The sequence below is a fragment of the Physeter macrocephalus genome, chromosome 4 (genome assembly GCF_002837175.3).
Source record: "Physeter macrocephalus isolate SW-GA chromosome 4, ASM283717v5, whole genome shotgun sequence".
NCBI lineage: Eukaryota > Metazoa > Chordata > Mammalia > Artiodactyla > Physeteridae > Physeter > Physeter macrocephalus.
This window is the reverse complement of record NC_041217.1, coordinates 25834335-25841514: the sequence shown is the minus strand read 5'-3', so window position 1 is coordinate 25841514 and position 7180 is coordinate 25834335. Positions and strand designations below refer to the sequence as shown.

The 7180-nt window shown below is 43.4% G+C and overlaps 1 long non-coding RNA gene across 1 annotated transcript in view; it reads left to right on the top strand.

Annotated features, from left to right (window-relative positions):
* Positions 1-774: 774 nt before the first annotated feature.
* The window catches only part of LOC114486122 (uncharacterized), a 14970-nt gene continuing 8564 nt past the window's right edge, over positions 775-7180 (top strand). The window contains exon 1 of the long non-coding RNA XR_003679372.1: positions 775-1145. This is a non-coding gene — a long non-coding RNA (uncharacterized lncRNA). The remainder of the gene's footprint in view (positions 1146-7180) is intronic.

The following is a 7180-nucleotide window of genomic DNA, read 5'->3' as shown; positions in this document are numbered from 1 at the left end:
CAAATGTCTAACGGAAATCAAGACAAATTTTGTCAGAAAAGATTTGTACTTATTTACTACTTTAGTGACACTATAAAAAAAAAGAAAAAGAAAGAAAAAGAAAAAGAAAAGAAAAGAATAAAAAAATATCTGGCCAGGTTGTCATGACTTTTTCTTAGCCTATTTGTCATGATCAGGCCTTTTGTTTCTGATTACCACTTCATAATTTGTTTTCATGATTTTTCTAAAATTTTGTTGGTATTAAAAAGCTTGCCAAGGACTTCCCTGGTGACGCAGTGGTTAAGAATCTGCCTGCCAATGCAGGGGACACGGGTTCGAGCCCTGGTCCGGGAAGATCCCACATGCCGCGGAGCAACTAAGCCCGTGCGCTGCAACTACCGATCCTGCGCTCTAGAGCCCGCGAACCACAACTACTGAAGCCCTGCGGGCCTAGAGCCCATGCTCCGCAACAAAGAGTAGCCCCCGCTCACCGCAACTAGAGAAAGCCCGCACACAGCAACGAGGACCCAACACAGCCAAAAATAAATTAATTAATTGATTTAAATTTAAAATAAATAAATAAAAAGCTTGCCAGTCTCACTACGAAAATTTGTATTTTAAAAAATTAGGGCCGCGTTCACCCAGTGTACAGTATCCTGTCTACCCTTGTGCTAAGGTTACTGAGGGTGGTTCCAAGAGCACTTTAGCCCGTAGTCCTCCCCTCCCCCACCCCCAGCTGACCCCACAGCTTGGCCCTCGGTTAGCTGGGATTTTTGTTTCTTTGCCTCAGGGGAAGGTTGGGTTGCTGGGTGGAAACCGAAGCTGGGTGGAAATCTGAAGCTGGGTGGAAATCTGAAGCTACCGGGGAGACTACTTCCCCAGTAGTCCTTAAATGAAAGCTCAAACACTTTAAATCTTACTGGGGGAGGGCACAGAGGGCTCCCCAAGAAAGGGAGCCTCTGAGAAGACTTAAAGGAAATACTCCCCAAGACACAAGGGACATTGATATTGTTTTGGGGGTCCAGGAAGGTGACAGGAAGGGGGCAGGTTCACCTGAAGAGGCTGGGTCAGAGTCGCGAGGAGGCCACCTGCTTCCAGGGGACCATGGGCAGTGACATCACCAGCAGCAGCCACTCGTCACCTTTTCCTTGTGTTCTGGGCACCAGGTAATTCTCCTGAATTTATTTCCAGCTCTGGGCAGGGCCAGGGACCCAGCAATGCAAGCTCGCAGTGCAGCGAGGGCTCCATTGAAAGGAGGGGCACAGGGCAGCTCTTGGGTCATCAGGGCAGCCTGGAGACTTGTCCCTGCGTTTAGAGAACAGGGACACTTTTTACTTAGCTTGTAAATCTATTTGGAATGGCTGAGTAGAGATTCTGATGGAGATTATGAGATTGCTGAAGCCACCTCAATATCACTACTATTGGCTTCAGATGAAGTAAAATAACATTTTATGGTTGTAAATTCAGAACCCTCTACCTTATCTTTGGCATTCTTTCTGATATCTATCCAAGTTCCTAGTAGATACTCAGTAAGTGTTGTTGAATGCATGGATAAATTCAGGGTTTTTTGTTTGTTTGTTTGTTTGTTTGTTTTGGCCCTGCCGCTCAGCTTGTGGGATCTTAGTTCCCTGATCAGGGAGTGAACCGTGCCCCCTGCAGTGGAAGCTCGGAGTCTTAACCATTGGACAGCCAGGGAATTCCCATGTGGATGAATTCTTAATGGAGCTGAGCTACTCATTTATATTCCTTTCTCTTTTGAGCATGTGCTTTAAAAAAAGTATAAACTCAGGACTTCCCTGGTGGTGCAGTGGTTAAGAATCTGCCTGCCAATGCAGAGGACACAGATTCGAGCCCTGGTCTGGGAAGATCCCATATGCTGCGGAGCAACTAAGCCCGTGTGCCACAACTACTGAAGCCCGCATGCCTAGAGCCCATCCTCCGCCACAAGAGAAGCCACTGCAATGAGAAGCCTGCACACCACAACGAAGAGTAGCCCCTGCTCACCGCAACTAGAGAAAGCCCATGCGCAGCAACGAAGACCCAATGCAGCCAAAAATAAACAAATAAATAAAAATAAATTTAAAAAAATATAAACTTTACAAAAATCTCTATAATAAAAGACTATCGGTAAAGGATTTTTTTTTTCCCTATTGGTAATTACTGCATGCTAGGTGCTGTTGACTCACTTAACTGCACAACAATCCTATGAGCTGCTGTTGCTATTATTATTCCCATTTTGCAGATACGAAAGTTGAGGCACATAAAGATTAAGTCACTTGCTAAAGGCCACACACAAGTAAGAGGCATAGTTAGGATCTGATCCCACACAGTCTAGTTCCACAGCTTCCTGGGACTCTGGTCTGTCATCCTTAAAATGGCAGTGATAGCTGTCCTATGCCCACCACTACTGCTGCGCGGACATAGTGAATGTGAAAGTGCTTTGTAACTTGCAGTATGTGGCACTGGCGTACATTAATTTTAGCTACAAGAGTAACAGAGCCCTTTCTCTTGTTTTAACTTTTTGTGATGTGGTCACAGTTTTATTTTAGAGCCTGTGTTCTTGGCTCCTGCTCTATTGCCTTCGTGTCTCAGAAAGGGAACATTTCTAACTCAGGTTAAGTTTGACTTCTTGGTTGCCTAGGTGTGTTCCTCTGAAACCTTTCCTAAGAAGTCGAGATGGTGTAACTCACAGAAGCAAGCACCTTAGGACACATCTAAATTGAGATCAAGCACAGGCGCTCACAGACAGTTCAGAGTTATGGCGGTTTGATGCTGAGTGTGGCTCCCAGGAAGGAGCTTGGCGGGGCCACTCTCACTGCTTGGGTGGGGTGTGTGCTGTTCTCCAAAGGAGGCTCCGGCACAACAAACACTGAACCCTACTTTCAGTTTTTGACTTTTTTTGTAAAAGCAAAAATCCTCTTCGGATTTCTTTCAGTTAGCAAAAACAGGTACTACTGTAGGTCTTTCCTAAAATCGGAGAGGTGTAAAGGAACCTGGAATAAAGTGAACTTTTTTTAGAAATTTTTATTGATTGATTGATTGATTTTTGGCTGCATTGGGTCTTCGTTGCTGTGCGTGGGCTTTCTCTAGTTGCGGCGAGAGGGGGCTACTCTTCGTTACAGTTCGTGGGCTTCTTATTGCTGTGGTTTCTCTTGTTGCGGAGCACGGGCTCTAGGCGCACGGGCTTCAGTAGTTGCAGCATACGGGCTCAGTAGTTGTGGCTCACGGGCTCTAGAGTGCAGGCTTGGTATTTGTGGCACACGTGCTTAGTTGCTCCGCGGCATGTGAGATCTTCCCGGACCAGGGATTGAACCCGTGTCCCCTGCATTAGCAGGAGGATTCTTAACCACTGTGCCACCAGGGAAGTCCCTAAAGTGAACTTTTGAAAAGTGGGGGATACCTGTATGTCAAATCCATTTAACTTTTCCTTTGTGATATGAAAAGACTAAGTGTAATGATAATAACTCTATAGTTTTTTGGTTTTTTTTTTTTTTTCTTTTTTGGCTGTGCCTCACAGCATGTGGGATCTTAGCTCCCAGGCCAGGGATTGAACCCGCGTCCCCTGCATTGGAAGGGGAGTCTTAACCACTGGACCGCCAGGGAAGTCCCTCTATTGTATTCTTAAAGAACTGCAACAAGGGTTAAAATGACCAGATGGATGAAGAAGAAAAACAAACAGCTTGAATTTTCCACTATGATTCTCATAGTTTCCTGAGCTCTTCACACCTAAGGACATACTAGGAGCTAACAGGCAACCTTGAGGACATCCCTAAAAGGCAGGTGGACAGGAGGTTCAAGTAAAGAAAGGAGCAAGGAAACTAAGTGTGATGTCCCTGAGGTCCCTCAGAAAAATGATTAATAGATCTACAATTGCTCTACAGCTAGTGTATTCCTTGACCATATGATTCTTGCTTTCAAAAGGCAAAGGACTTATTTGTATGCTGTTTGTTTTTAATTGCTGGGGATACATTAGACTAAACTAGAGCCAACCTTTCACTTCCCCTCTACCTTTTTCTCAAACATCACAATCATATAAAAGATGGTCCTGTAAAATTCCAAACTAACCAAAGAGTTCTGTGTTCCCAGCACAATCTTCTTTCCACAACTGCAGTAATGGGGCAAATTATAAACTTTCAGAATCAGGGACCCCACCGTAGACCTAACTACATAATTATCTCCAGAGGAAGGAGAGAGGGAGTACATATTTTTAAGAACCATTCCAGATGACTCTTCTCAAGTCAAGTTTAGGAAATACCTCTGAGCTTCGGAGTGTCGGGCCAAGCCCAGATTTTGGACTCAAAGGACCTAGTTCACTCTCCATCTGGCATCAATTTTCTCTAACTCATCAAGGGTAATTTTCTATACTTGTAAAGCAGGACTCATAATACCCCAAGCTGCGCAAGGGAGCTTGTTGCTACAAAGCCTAATCTCCTCACTCAGACATTAGGACTATTCTGGACAGTACTTTGAATTTATTACCCAATACGAATTCCATCAAGCCCCCATCCCTATTTTTCCCATTCCAGCCAGAGCTCCAAACCTCAGCCTTTATCACAGGGTCTCTCATATCCATGCTGTTCCACACATTCCCTAATGTGGACCAATTTATTCCTCCCTTCCCCACATCTGACCCCTCCACTGTGCTTGCTAGAACGCCTGGCTTGTGATCAGCAGACTTTCTATACATATAGTCCTAACTTATTCCTTCCATCTCATTGCCTTGACCAAGGCTCCCCTTCAGGGCCAGTTGGATATGAGTCGGGAGCTCTTGGATTCCCAGATGTTTCTGTGAGTTCTTAACCCTTTCTCATCCCCTACATCGCACCTGGCCTTTCCTTTTCAATCTCTTTCACTGGTTCCTCCTCCTCCCTTGACTGGCTCCAATCTCTACATTTTGGAGAGTTTCTAGGGCTCTATCCTAGACTCTTTTTTTTATGTATATCCCTCCCCTGGTAACCCTCAGACTACATGTCCCAACTTTTACCTCCAGCCTAGATCTTTCCCTTGAGCTCTTGACTTCTATATCCAACTACATACTTGAGAACCTCACTTGGTTATCAATAAGAATCTAAAACTCAAGTATGTCCAATAAAGAGCTCTTTATTTCAGGCACCATTTCTAAGACTTTTCCTCCTCTTCTCTCTGGTAGCAGTCATTGTTGCCCCAAACCTAGCAATTGATCTTGCTTCTTCCTTTTCATTTACGGCATGTTCTTTCCCCATCTTGTCTATCAACAAATCCTCTATGTTTTATTTACAAATGTATTGTGAATCCTCCCATTTTTATGTATCTCCACCATTACATTCCTAGGGCAAGTCACCATCATCTCTCACTTGTCCTTCCACTGAAGCCATGCAAATGGTCTTTCTCCTTCAACTCTAAGCTCTGATGAATGTATTTCCCAACAGCAACCAGGGAAATCTTTCAAAAACCTAACCTGGATTATGTCTCATCTCTTCTAACACTTTTTAATGGTTTCCCATTGTTGTTATGGAATTCAAGCTCCATTCTGTTGACTCTTAGGTCTTGCTTTGATCTGGACCTGTCCTGCTTCTCCAGCTTCATCTTAGACCAGCCCACCCTCACTCCCTCTGCTTGGTCCCTCCATTCTGCTTTCTGTTCTGTGAACACACCAAGATGGTGACCTCTGGGTGTGCTGTTTCTTCAGTCAGAAGAGGGTCTTCCTCAAATTCCAAGCAGAGCTGTCTGTTTTCCTAAGTCTCAGCTCAACTGCCACCTTCTCAGAAAAGCCTTCCCTAACCATACTCTCTAAACCCTCTACTCTGTCCTCTGCTTTATTCTAGCACATCCATCTTAACATTTCTTTCATCACAAGTATCATAATTAGCATAACATTGTCATGCTAATCTATTTATTTGTGTGTTGATTATCTGTATTCCTTAGAGTGATAATTATTATTTTCAATATGAGATACTACTAGAAAGAGTTTGGGATATGGAATTCAATGGAAGGCCTAGGTTAATTTTAGGTCTCATTACTTACCTACTATATGATCTTGGCAATTTACTTTCTCTCTGTCTTATTTTTTTCATTAGTAGAATGGGATTAACATAGCAATATAAAGTCATTACAATTAATGAGCTAACATCCATGAAGTGCTAAGCAAGGTTTTTCCTGCTACTATGCACTGGACGTGGCATTTTTAAAGACATTCACTTTCACAAAATTACATCCCAAGTAAAATCATTTTAAGAATTACTTAAGATGTCTTTAAAGTTTTTTTCTATAGTTCACCTCCCATTTTTATGGTATGAATCAGGGAATGCTCTGGGCACCTGTATCTTGCAAACCAGTAGAATGGACACAAGGGCCCTCACCCTTGGAGCACAGACAGTAGGGAAAGAAGGCAAAGCTTTATGGACCCACACAGTAAAAACTTCAGAGTCAGACAAGCCCAGTGAGGCCCAGGGAAGGCCTTGGAGAGATTCAGTGGAGACAAGGTAGTACTATAAAGTAGATCCATGCAAGCGCTGGACTTCTGAGGCTCAGAAAGAGGGCTGGCCATTGGACCTTCGGTTGTTTAGCGATTTGTTCAAAAGTTTGTATTGCTTTCTTTACTCCTAGGAGCTAAGCTCCAAAGGTAGAGACACTATCCCTTCTGTTTCATTTAAATTCTGACTTTCTCCCACCCTCTTTAGACTATGTCTATGTGGAAGGCAATTTTGCATGAAAGGAAAAATAAACAAATACTAGAATTAAAAACAGAAGTCCTGGGTCTGGGCACTGGTTCTGTAAGATACAATGTGGAAAGGTTCTGGGTCTTATGGCAGGTTGGGATCACCAGCAGTCTCTCAGACGTTGTTAGTGGAGGTGGAAGTTGGCACATCCTTTTGGGAGGGCAAACTGGCAATTTAAATTACTATTTCCCATACATGTACCACAGTGTTTATTGTAGCACTATTTATAATAGCCAGGACATGGAAGCAACCTAAATGCCCATCAACAGATGAATGGATAAAGATGTGGCACATATGCACAATGGAATATTACTCAGCCATAAAAAGGAATGAAATTGGGTTATTTGTAATGAGGTGGATGGACCTAGAGTCTGTCATACAGAGTCAAGTAAGTCAGAAAGAGAAAAACAAATACCGTATGCTAACACACATATATGGAATCTAAAAAACAGTACTGATGAACCTAGTGGCAGGGCAGGAATAAAGACGCAGATGTAGAGAAT